The sequence below is a fragment of the Chionomys nivalis genome, chromosome 5 (genome assembly GCF_950005125.1).
Source record: "Chionomys nivalis chromosome 5, mChiNiv1.1, whole genome shotgun sequence".
Taxonomy (NCBI): domain Eukaryota; kingdom Metazoa; phylum Chordata; class Mammalia; order Rodentia; family Cricetidae; genus Chionomys; species Chionomys nivalis.
The window spans coordinates 63886830-63900051 of record NC_080090.1 but is presented as its reverse complement, the minus strand read 5'-3'; positions in this window follow the sequence as shown (position 1 = coordinate 63900051).

Sequence of the window (13222 nt, the reverse complement as noted above, 5' to 3'; positions counted from 1 at the left end):
CCCAAGACGAGGATTCTGCCTCCTGAAGTCTGAACAATGCCTGCTGGGTCTCTTTATTCTTCTCGAGGAAGATGCAGCCCCTGACTCCAAACTGCACTGGAGAGATGTGCTAAGTGGACCAGCGGAGAGTGAACAATCTAGACTTCAGCATCTTCTCACATTATGATGATTTTAGAGGAGCCAGAAGCAGGTTATCAGATGCTGGCACTGCTGTAAAAACCTTCCTGGAGAAGGTGGGACCTGACTCCTGTCTTCGTGGACCAGGACCCACCCATCAGTTACCTGACTCCGTCTTCGTGGACCAGGACCCACCCATCGGTTACCTGACTCCGTCTTCGTGGACCAGGACCCACCCATCGGTTACCTGACTCCATCTTCGTGAACCAGGACCCACCCATCGGTTACCTGACTCCGTCTTCGGGGACCAGGACCTACCCATCGGTTACGTTTTAACCTCCCAGCTCTGTCACTCATATCGTGCATTTCCTTGGTTATTTTTTTCTTTGAGTTTTCACATGTAAAGACCACTCTAGACAAATCTAAGTTCTCTCTGCATTTCATTTTTGTGACCTTCAAACTGAAGACTAGCTCCTAGAGACAGCCACTCCTGTCCTCACTTCCAGCACATGTTGTGGGAGAAACTTTCCCAGATGAGACACTGAGACACAACTCAGTGTTCGCTCGCTGCTGCTCACCCCAGCCAGGGTGGTTGCACCAAAGTCCAGCTTAGCAATCCAGGGAGGTTTGACTAGGCTTACTTACAGGAAGGAGCAGGATGTCTGCAAAATTCTCAGGCTTTCCCTGGGCTCTTGAGATAGGTTCTTGTGTATCCGGGTCTAGTCCCAAACTCACTGTAAAGTCTAGGATCTCATGTATCCGAGGCTAGTCCCAAACTCACTGTGAAGTGTAGGATCTCAGGTATCTTACACTGAGAAGTCCAGGATGACTCTGAACTCCTCCTCCTCCCTCCTGAGTCCTGAGATTACAAGCCACCATGCCTAGCTCATGCAGCCCTGGGGAATTAACTCAGGGTTTCCTGCATGCTAAGCAGGCACCCTACCAACTGAGCTATACCCCCAGTTTCTCAAGTTTATTTTTAATGGCTTCTAAAATTCTTTTTTCAAAAAGGTAAATTTTTAGTTTTTATTTCATGTATATGAGTGTTTTCACGCATGTCAGTGCACACATAAATGCTGGTGCCTGTGGAGGCCAAAAGAGGGAGTCAGTTCCCCTGGGACTGGAATTGCAGTTTCAAATCACCATGTGGGTGCTAGGGACCAAATCCAGACCTTCTGCAAGAACAGCATGTGACTTTAACCTCTGAACTATCTCATCAGCCCCAGTTTATAAGTGTTTTTAGAGCCACTGTACCACAGCCAAGGACCATGAATGTTTCAGAGTTTCCAAAGCAAAACATTGCCCAGGAAACAGGTTGCTTTGGATTTTTCTACATGATACAAGCTCTCGTTCTCCACTTCCTCTTCCAGACTTGGCCCAGAACTGTCCCCTTGTTCCTCTGCTGATGTATGACAAGCCAGGGTGGGCATGTTTGCGTTTGCTGTCTCTGTCTCTAAATACCAACCTGAGGCTAGCAGTAACTTAGGAAATAGTTCCCCAGGCCCCATTTAGCTGTCTCCAGCTGCTTCTCTGTCCGGCGTGCTGGGCCACAGACAGCCCTGCACTGTTTACACTCATACCTGTGGGGTTATACTTTGGTGAGAGGTATGAACGATAAGCAGCTTACACAGCTTCAGAATGGAGACAGACAGGGGCGGAGAAAGAAGTTCTTGGGTGTCCTGGCCTTTTCTTTTCCCTCTGTGCTGGGATTAAACTGAGGGCTTGGCGCATGTCAAACACACACTTTGTCACTGAGCTACACCCCAGCCCTGCCCTGGCTTCTCAGCTTTGAAGGCTGTGATGGACTGGGGAGGGCGTGGGCCGTGAGTCACCGCAGTTCAACAAGCTCCCTTTGGCCTCCTCTTCCAATGTTTACATACATTTACCCACCGTTGTGTTTGCTGTTCCAGATATCCAGGACACCCAGGTGAATGACACCCCAGTCAGCAGGAAACTGTGACTTGGAGCCGGTGAGCTAGCTTTGGGGTTAGTTTGGCTCTCTGTTGCTATGACAGAACACTGACCTAAACCAACTGTGGAGCAGAGTGTTTATTTGGCGCACGTGTCCCTTTCATAGACTGTCAGGGCAGACCCTGGAGGCAGCAGCTGAAGCAGAAGTCATGGAAGATGCTGTCCTCCCCATGACTTCCTCAGCCTACTTTATTCTATAGCCCGGGACCACCTGCTCAGGCGTAGCACCGCCATTAGTGGGCCTGGGCCACCTCATATCAATCGATATCAAGAACATGTCCCACAGGCTTGCCTCTAGACCAGTCTGAGGGAGGCACCTTCTCAACTGCGTCTCCCTTTCCCCAGATGACTCTATCTTGTGTGGAAGTGACAGATAAAAGTCCCCTTTGGCCTGGCCTTCACCTGCAAACAGGGACTCTGGGGGCAGTAGGAGCCACTGAGTACGTGGCTGGGGCTTGGCAGTACAGAAAGTCAGCGAAGGGAGGTGGGGTCTGAGGAGCTCAGAGTGGGGAGGAATCAGAGCGCACAGTCATTGCAGCTTAGCAGAGACGATCGGAGCAAGCACAGCACCCTTAAACCAGAGCATGCAGCCATGCTTTTCCTGAAACCCCACTAAAAACTGGAGAAATGATACCAAATTTAATTTCCAAACACTACTTTGGAGCACGGTTGAATTGCTCCCCACCCCTGCACCCAGACGGCTCTAGATGCAGTGACAGCTCTGTCAGGACCCTGCCATGAACACCTCGGCAATCGCCAGTTCTCACGGAGCTGCGCGGACATTCGCCTCCTGGGTGCTATGAATAAGAGTTTTTGTTTGGATTTGACTCTGAGCAACTGGGCAGCCTGTGTCCAGGGAGGTGAAATCAGAGGAGATTTAGGGCACGGCCTGGTGTTTGCCGGGAAGGTAAAGAGACAGCTTGTATTTCTCACTTCGTTCTCAAAGCGTGAAAACAGCAGGCCCGGCTGCCCTGTCTCTGAAGTGTTCGCCCTCCACATTGTTGGTGCCTTGCAATGATTCCCTCCCGGACTGTGCAGTCCCCAGGGTGTGGGAGGACAGTCATCAGCAGGGGAGGTACTGGTGACTCATTTTCCCAAAGATCACTCCTTGTGCTCACGGGGCCACGGTACAACACAGCTTTTCAACCCGCAAAAGAAAATGCCCAATACTGGCAGTCTAATTCATCAGCCAACCTTTCCACAAAGAAGGTTGAGCTGCAAGGGAACTCCAGACAAGTGCACGTTAACTTTTGCCGGTAGATAAAGATATTCTGGCATTTTGTAATAAAAAAAAAAAAAATCAAGGCCTGGGGCTGTAGCTTAGTGTAGCCTTCCTAGCCGGTAGAAGGCCCTAGCTTCCATCACTGGCACCCAGGGGGGTTGGGGTAATCCATTCTTCTAATTCCACACAGGGTTTGAGGATTAAAGAAATAGTGATTGACAGCCCTGAGATCTAGGATTTCTGAGGCTCAGAGAACTGGGGGAGACTCAGGCTCAGAGCAAAACTGCATTTAAGGAAAGGAATTGAAGTCCCGGGATGCGGGTTCTCTGAGAATGGCTAGGAACGGGGAAATTCCTCACACCAGGATTTATCTAGTGTTGCGCAGCTGTTGGAGCTTTCAGTGCTAATAAAGACACTGCTTCTGACAGGATCTTTCCCAACTCTCCAGAGAGGCCAAGGGGGAGGGCAATACGGGGCTTGGGGAAACTGCCAGGACTCAGACTGAAGACAGAAATGCTGTAAGCGGATCCTGACGTCTCGGAGCCCAGACTGAGAGTAAGCCGTGTAAGAATCTGTGCTCCTAGACACACTCCTAAGGCAGGCAGCCGCAGGCCATGGGGTATTATCTTCCCATGTGTAGGTCCTGTCTCTCCGACAGGCCGCCCTCAACTGTCCCTCTTCTCATAAGCACAAACAAACAAGCCAGAGAATGGCTCCTTGTCAGGTGGGAAAGGTTAAACTATGAGTACCAGAGAGTGCTGGAAAATTTGACCCCGGGGAGTGGAAAGACACGGTCTTCTCCAGTAGGCCTGCTCAGAGAGCCTCCTGCCTCCGTACTGCCCCACCCCGGGATTTGCAAGATGGTCAGTGGTCAGTGCTTCAAGTATCAAAGCAAAGGCTGGACTAAGGTCTGGCTCTGACCACAGATCCACTGTGGCATCTCACCCCCCACTGAGACCACTTCTTGTCCATCTGAGGCCTAGGCAAGCCCATGGCCTCTGTGCCTGTGAGACTCAAATCCAAGGAGAAACGTGGCTTCAAAGAAAAGCCAGGCCTTTGCCTGCGTGACTCCAAACACCCACCCTAGTGCTCAACTCCCTTGGACCGGCTAAGTCTGCTCTGCCATCCAGGGACAGAGCGTGGGGCCTGCACCACCCAGTGGGAGAAACCAGAACTGCATGTGTACCGTGTTCTCAGCACCCTCCCTATGCAGTGTGCAGCACAACATCTTGAGGAACAGTGGACTAGAACCCAGACATTGCCCCTCTAGGGTTGCTATCATTCCTCCGGTTCTTATGCCAGGAATAAACCAATTTTCTCCCTAAGAAGCCTTCTCCTTCCCTCCAGGGAAAACAGACGGCAGTGGTGGTAATGTGAACAAGGCTGATTAGATAGCAACACCTACCATGTTAATTGACTGCAATTTCCCCCTACTTCCCACGTCCTGGGCCAATTCATGGGCAGCCCAGGGCAGAGCTGGACGTCTCCATGACTATTACTACATGGAAGCTTGCAGCCCTGGGTTAAACATTACACAGAGGCAGCGGTTAGTCACCAAGCAGTCCTTGCCCTTTATTCTAGTCCGGAATGCCCATTGAGGGGAAGTGACCCACCTATGGCTGCCCGCTGACAGGGTGGCCACGCCAGAGCTCCTGGCCTTTCTTTTTCCGACTTCAAGAAAAGAAGGGTTATTCTATGTTACTAACTTTGCCTACTTCTGGGAGCAGAGAAAGGAAGGGAATCCTGGCCCCAGGACACCTGCAGCTACAGGTGCATCCCTGCAACACCCCCCAAAGTGCTGCAGCGCCACCTGGCGCCAGAGTGGTACATAGCTCCACCCCACCGGATACCCGGAGACTGTCCAGCCTGCCCTACAAGTGGGTAGGAGCCTCAGCTGGGGAGAAGGGTGCGGGTGAAGTGTGGGAGGTTAGTCACCTTTCCACTGCTGGGAGCACCTAAACTTCTGAGACAGTCGGTGTTTACTCAGGAAAAGCTCGTCTGCTAACTGATTGAGAGGTCTGACTCCTCAGGGCTGGCACTGTGTTCTGGCATCACGATGTCTCATGGCAAAGCTATTCCTTTCATAACACAGTAAGGCAAAGAGAGAAAGAGGAAGTACCTGTGGCCCTCGGGTCCCCTCAAGGGCACATCCCCAGTGACCCAGGTTCCTCCCCTGACCTCTGACCTCCACATGTTCATGTGCAAATGAACACCCCCCACACACACACACACACAGTTCTGAAAGCTGCTAAGAGCGCGAGGTGGGGTGAGCATCAGAAGAAGGAGATGGCTGACGGGTTTGGGTGTAGCGTATGAGGGAAGGAAGACCGACTCATGGAGGAACTGTCGTGAGCACTTTGAGTACGAGACACAAATATGACACCCATGGTCAGTCAGATAAAATTTTAAGTCCCCTGCATATTTTAAAGTCATTAAATTTCACAGCGTTACTTTGAGCTGAGCATTATTGGCCCCTTCTACAGGTGAGGAAGTTGAGGCCCGGAGGATTTGCATGAAGTCCCAGCAAACAGAGAGAGCGGGACCAGAGAGTAGCTGCTACATGAGACTCGCTCCAAAACACAAAGCTAAAACTAAAATTGTTTTCTTTGTTTATTTCTGTGTGAGGGCATTTGTGCCATGACATGGCTGTGTAGTGCAGAGGACAAGTTTTCAGAGTTGATGCTCTCCTTCCTCCATGTGGGTCTTGGCATTCAAACCCAAGTTTTTAGCTTCGGCAGCAAGCAGTTTTACCCACAGAACTCTCTCACCGACCCCGTTCTCCCCCCCTCTCCGTCTTGATAAAAGAGAAAAGTTTTTACCTGCGGCAGAGCTGGCAGCGAGGATGGGAATGAGTGGGTTTTGCTGCCAGGGGAGAGGAATGAGGACTTCCAGTTCGAGCATGTTCTGAGAAGCCTTTTAAACACCTCGAATGTCCCTTCAGTGGTGACGTGTGACTGGAGGTGAGGACTGAGGGCTGCAGGGTGGGATGCCAGGCCTAGAGCGAATGATGGCGCATGCGCAGATAGATCACCAGGCATGCTATCAGATCTGCGGGAACTGGAATGGGAACCCTCAGGAAATGTTTTCCTCGGAGGACCCCAAGAAGGCGCTGCCCTTGTCCAGGAACGTCCCATGGGTCCTTGTGACACTGCATACAACTTCAGAGTATTCACACCCCCAACCCCACCCGGATCCGGAGACTGCGCGGGTCACCAGTGTTGCCGGAAGCCTCCTTGACCTGCCCCTTAACATCACGTTTCTAGACCACTAATGCAGTACCCCGCAAGGCAGGGCCTGTGCCTCTCTGGAGGGTTAAGAATCGAGACTTTTGCCACCTGTCTACAGAGCTCAGCCTCTCAGCCACCCACCCCCGAGTGTCACATTTGTAGCTTTGTGGTTGGTTTTGCCCCAGGAGGAAGAGGAAGATGAACTCTGAGCCTGGAGCCTGCTTTCTCACCTGTGAGACGGTGCTGCCACTGGATAGTCTCCAGATGTGAAGACAGGACAAGCACACCCCTGTGTCCATCAACCACACTGCGTCTCTAGCACATTGGGACACTTTTCACTGTGGCTGTGTGGCTTCCAGGCGCCTTTCTGTTTGGGAGATCTGGGAACTGAACTCAGATCCTCTGTAACAGCGGTGTTCACGCTTAATGGCTGAATCATCTCTCCAGGCCTCTGTTTGGGAGAAACCTCACAAGGGGTTCCTGAAGGTGCGCCTACCCGCTTCCCCCTTCCTCTCACAGCTGCGGACTTCCTATACTGTAGAAACCAGGTGGGGACAAGGCCTTGTTTCCAGGTCGTGGCACAGCCCTTGGCAGCATTATGCAGCCCATCTTAATTTTTGCATCTCTGTGGATTAGCCTTGCCTGGCTCTCTGGTTGCAAGCCTGTCCTGGGGCCTGTATGATCCCTGCAAAGGTCCCCAGCCTCCCTTGATGATGTTCTGGGTGAAGTCTTTGCATTCGAAGGTACCTTCCCTGCTAAGTCGGTCCCCTAACCTCGGATCTCACTGCGGCAGCAGAACTGGGCTCTCCCCACGGCCTAACTCATTCTATGTTAGAACAGTGTGTGGGTTTCTCTGCTCCTGCAGGAAGGACTCCTGGCAGGTCGGAGAGGCTCCCCATGAATCACGGTGTCCTCTGTCTGCTTCTCTCACAAAGCCTGGAGCCTCTTGGCAAAGGACAAGTCTAATTACAAAGGTCAGAGCACCCTGTCCCAGAGACAACCCTGTGATTTCTCTGGCTCAAAATGTGGCTTTGCAAGTCTAGATTCATCGTCCCATCATCACTGGAATTCCTTCCAACTTCACAAAACCTGCAGAGACGGATTCACAAAGGAGACAGTCTCAGACCCAGAGGCCATTGTGGAGGCTCTGGGCTGCTCCTGGGTGGAGCATGGAACACTGGTGGAGGGGACTGGCTGGGTCAGAACAGAGACATCCAGCATTTCTTAAGCTGGGGCTCCAGGGGTCTCTGGACTGCCCTGGGACACACCACCCTTTCCGGCGGGAGACAAACAGCGGCTCACAAGCATGCTGCAGACAAGGGTGCAGCTTGTTCCTGTGATTGCACTCACATGTCAAGGCTGGGATGTGAGCCTGGGTCAGTGCCGAGTCTCTGACATCCCATCAGTGAACACTGCATACCATCCTACGGTTAAGCAGTAACCATGGTCATACTGCTTGACAAATGGCTGCTGCCCCGAGGCCTAGCCCCCAATCAATTATGCCTGGCCTTTCCCTGGGCCTTTCCCAGAACCTCCACGTTTCTACAATCCAGCAATTAATGATCACACTTGGCACAGCCAGCCCTTTCCAGTTCTGGTGTGGCAGGGATTATGGTTAAGCATTTAGGACATTGCCTACCTTCAGAGTTCTCAGCAACGCTTCTCTAAGGAGCTGACTGGCCCTACTCGCGACAAAAGCCTTACTCCACATCTGCCTCACCTGGTCCCGCCTCCTCCAGGAAACAGTCCCAGTTTTGAGCCCACAGATCTCCGCTTCATTACTCTGCCTTTTCCATTGTAACACGACATTATCATCTACCAAGATAATGCTCAAGAATTGGGTTGAAAAGTTATTTTTAAAAATCACCAAAAATAACCTCAAGGTTGTAAATAAATTTACAATTTTGGGTTGGGCCTTCTCCACACCCATCCTTGGCTGAGGGAGGTTGGAGGTCGGGCATGCTGCAGCCTTTAATTGATTAGTGGTTGCTTGGTTCTAGAGCCCTGCCTTGTCCTTACCCCACAGCAATGACGTCAGAACCCCTAAGGGCTAGAGCCAGCCAGAGGAAGGCATCGGACCACACCCTACGGGAGGTTCTTTAAAAAGACACACCCAGCAGGGCGCTGGCGGTGCGGGCCTTTAATCCCAGCACTAGGGAGGCAGAGGCTGGGACCTCTGTGAGTTCAAGGCCAGCCTGGTCTACAAGAGCTAGTTCCAGGACAACTAAGACAAGAGAAATCTTCTTACTTAGCTTCTCTAGGATCACGAATTATAGGCTCAATGTCCTTTATTTATGGCTAGAAACCAAATATGAGTGAGTACATCCCATGTTCCTCTTTTTGGGTTTTTTGAACCCAAAGAAAAACATATAGACATCCTCCTGAATATTAACCATCAGGCGATGAAAGGAGACAGAGATACCCACATTGGAGCACCAGACTGAAATCTCAAGGTCCAAATCAGGAGCAGAAGGAGAGAGCATGAGCAAGGAACTCAGGACCGCGAGGGGTGCACCCACACACTGAGACAATGGGGATGTTCTATCTGGAACTCACCAAGGCCAGCTGGCCTGGGTCTGAAAAAGCATGGGATAAAACCAGACTCGCTGAACATAGCGGACAATGAGGGCTGCTGAGAACTCAAGAACAATGGCAATGGGTTTTTGATCCTACTGCACGTACTGGCTTTGTGGGAGCCTAGGTAGTTTGTATGCTCACCCTACTAGACCTGGATGGAGGTGGGTGGTCCTTGGACTTCCCACAGGGCAGCGAACCCTGATTGCTCTTAGGGCTGACGAGGGAGGGGGACTTGATGGGGGGGAGAATGGGAGGCCGTGGTGGGGAGGAGGCAGAAATCTTTAATAAATAAATAAATTAATTTAAAAAAAGAGAGAAATCCTGTCTCAAAAAACAAACAAAAGACAAACCCAAGGGGACCTCAGTGTTAGGGAGTCATCAGCGTTACTAAACTAGTAGGGGCCAGCAGGTAACCTATGGGGTTGCGGTAAAGGTGGGGGCCACACCAAAGCAGGAGGGCACGGTGCAAAACGTGCTTAGGCAAAAAATCCACATGTAGGGTGGGTGCCTGACAGGCTTCTGCTGGCCAGGCAGAGATCCTTGCAGGAGAGACCTTGCCCAGTACCAGGGCAAACAACTGAGTGAACCAATTTCCCATAACACACCACCGCTGATACACCACCGCCTTTGCTCCTGACAGTCAGACTGTGGCACCTCTGGAAGTCACCCTTTGGTGCCAAACACTGATCCCGCAGAAGGAATTTGTTGCCTGGGACTGGAATCTGGGCTTGGCGCTGCTTGGTCAGTGCCAGCTGTCACTTGGGATTGACTCACAGCCCAGCACGCAGCAGGAGGTCAATCCTCACAGTCCCGAGGCTTTCTCCTCCCCAGCTTGATTCATAGCAGCTGTTTTGCCCCACACTTGATCTCTACTCGATAAAACCTGAACCAAAGGAGCCCACAGCTCAGCCATAAAGAAGCCAAAGTTTGGACCTGCTGGGTGGGATATAAGTCACACCCGAGAGAGAAATGACTCAGACTGGACACAGGTGTCTCCAAATACCCTCAAGTGACTCACAGCAAACAGAAAAAAGGTGGCGCTCGGTGTCTCACTAGCAGCTCCATTTTCTCCACTTATCCAGGAGAGATTACAGCAGAACCCGCTGCCGTTTCCTGCTCGTATACTGCGCTGTATTTAAACCCCTCCTCCCGGCACTTACACCAGGAGTCTTCACTCTGGCCGAGCCCTTGAGTCAGCTGGAGAGTAATTAGAACCACTGGTTCCTCGGGCCTCCAGCAGAGAGCTTGTTCAATTGCTGTAGCACGGCCCTTCATGTTCACAGCTTCCAGATGCCCCCAGAGGATCCCAGTGTGCAGCCAAGGCAGCTGACCACAGTCTCTGGCCCATGAGTGTTGGGGTGGGGACAGAGACCGGGGACGGGGAACTTCAACAGGCAGTTCACTCCACATTGACATCCGACCCAGTTCCCAATGCACCTGCAGCTGGCTCATGCCTTCCATTCGCGACCTCAGCTAGGCTCGTTTTAGATCTGCAACCCTCCACAGTTTTCTCTCTAACTCCTCTTAGAGTTTAGTAGCTTTTAAGCGTTAAATCACAGGACCTGTTGAGAGTTTGTCTGTGGAGCACCTATGACAGCAAATTATCACATTTTAAAACCATGCGTGTGAAAAAGTAGATTGACGGCAAAGAAAAATTGATCCTTCTTTTAAAAGATTAGTTTTTCTTTAACTGTGTATATGTGTGCGAGTGGTGTGTGTGAGAGAGAGCAAGGCATACATGTGAATGCAGTGCCCTCAGAGGCCAGAAGAGGGTGGCAGCCCCCCCCACCCTCTCACCCCACCCCTGGGGCTGGAGTGTCAGTCGGTTGTAAACCACTTGATGTGGATGCTGGGAACTGAACTCAGATCCTCTGTAAGAGCAATACAAATTCTTAACCCTAAGTCATACCTCCAATCTCCGTTCTTCCACAGTTGTGGAATTCTTAAATTCTTTTTTGTTTTGTTTGAGTTTGTTTCTCTTAAGCCCATAGCTGATTATGTATCATATATTTTCACCTGTTTCATACACATGATCTATGTTTGAGCTTCATTTGCTCTGCACTTGAACATGTACAAAGGTGAACAGAGCAAATCCTAAGCTGGTGCACACTTACCTACCCACCCCCAGCCCCATACTGGTGCACACTTACCTACCCACCCCCAGCCCCATCAGTTTAACCTAGCTTCTATTGTGTGTGAAACACCTTAGGTTTCATCTTACCCCATCTGTAATTGTGTTAGTAAATCATTCAAAGAACATGCTTTGTATTGTAGTCACAATTTCCCACACATCAAAACAAATAATTCCTAGTGTTCACAAAATTCCCCTAATTGCTTCGAAATTATCATACATGAATATTTTCAGAATTTGAGTCCAAGAGTCTGAGTGCAGTTTAGATGTTGACACTGGTAGTGTGTTTTAGCTTGTAAGGATCTACATGTTATCCTCACGGCCTGTGTTTTCTTTCCTATTTGTATTTTGACTCGGTTGTGTCCCCCGCACGTTTTGCTGACGACCTCACCATAGTGTAGTTTGTATGGCCACTGTCCCCACTTTTCTGTAAACTGGCACTTGGTCTGAGAGTCCGCAGAAGTGATATTCGTGTGATATTCTTCATGTGGGATATTTGCCAAGCAGGAGGTCACGGTGGCTGTCTCTTTCTGCGAAGTTAGTGGCAGTCTGAATACCTAGTCCGTTAATGTTTCAAGATGTTCTCTGTATTGGGGTTTCTATGGCTGCAGTGAAAACCGTGACTGAAAAGCGAGTTGGGGATGAAAGGGTTTATTCAGCGTATGCCTCTATGTCACAGTTCGTCCCAAGGTGCCCTCCTCTGTAGATCACCGAGAAAACGTCCCCACAGCCAGATATTACGGAGGATTTCTCCACTGGAGTTCCCTCCCTTCAGGGAATGCTAGCTTATGCGAAGCTGACCTAAAGCTATGCAGCAGACTGAGCACAGGGACTATCTTCTGGTGCGCTGTTACATTCCGCATCAGGAGGAAGGAGACACAAATGTCGTCACTCTTTACTATTAACACCTGGCGCAATTGCTCAGTTTACCTCCCGTATTTATTTCCAGAAGAACGAGTTTATTTCTGAACACCCTCCATCTATGAAAGATTAGAGTTTTTTCTTGTTTTTTTTTTTTTGTTGTTGTTGTTGTTTGTTTTTTAGGATCATTAGGAATGAAGGATTTTTTTTTTTAAAAAAAAGCACACACTTGGTAGTTGTTTTTTAATTTTTTAAAGCAAAGTAGGACTTTGTTAAGAGAAGGGCTGGAGAGATGGCTCAGCAGTTAAAATCTTGTATTGCTCTTCCCAAGGAACCAAACTTGATTCCCAGCACCCATGTCAGGCAGCTCACAACTGCCTCTAACTCTAGCTCCAAGGGATCTGATGCCCTCTTCTGCCCTCTGCAGACACTGCACACACACACACTTTAAAACTAATAGTAAGATAAATACTTTTAAAATAAAAGATCTACTGTAGATTTAAGCACAGAGGAGAGGAGAGAGAGACAAAAGGGAAGAGATTAAGATTTCCTTCTGGGAAAAGGATAGTCGTAGAGGCGGGTTTCCCAAGAGAGACAGGGCCCCCGAGGAGTTTCAGTTCACAGCTGTACTGATGCTCTGTGACCCCATTTTAACTAGGGGGAATCTCTTGGAAATTAGATATGAAAAAAATCAAACATTTTAGCTGAATGTGGTGGTACAGTCTTATTACCCTGGTACTCAGGAGTCTGAGGCATGAGGATGGAGAATCTGAGGCCAGCCTGGGTTACCTAGAGAGACTCTGTCTCAAAGAAAACAAATCTAATCATATACTTTGTACAAGCTTCATCTTGTACATTTCCCACACGGCTCAAGATTTGCCTGTGGAGACATTGCTAGGCTGTTGGGAATTCCCTTAATCTTTAATGTGACCAAAATGTCCTCTGGCTTTATTCTCTCTCCGGGTGTTAAAGTCAAAGTAGGTGATAGTTTTAGTTCTGAGAGCACCAAGTGTTCCCTCAGCCCTAGCACATGTGAACAAGGAATCAGCAAAGGTTTAAACACATACTACTTAGACACAGACAGTCCTGTGTGGAGGCCCAAAAATGTGAGCCTAT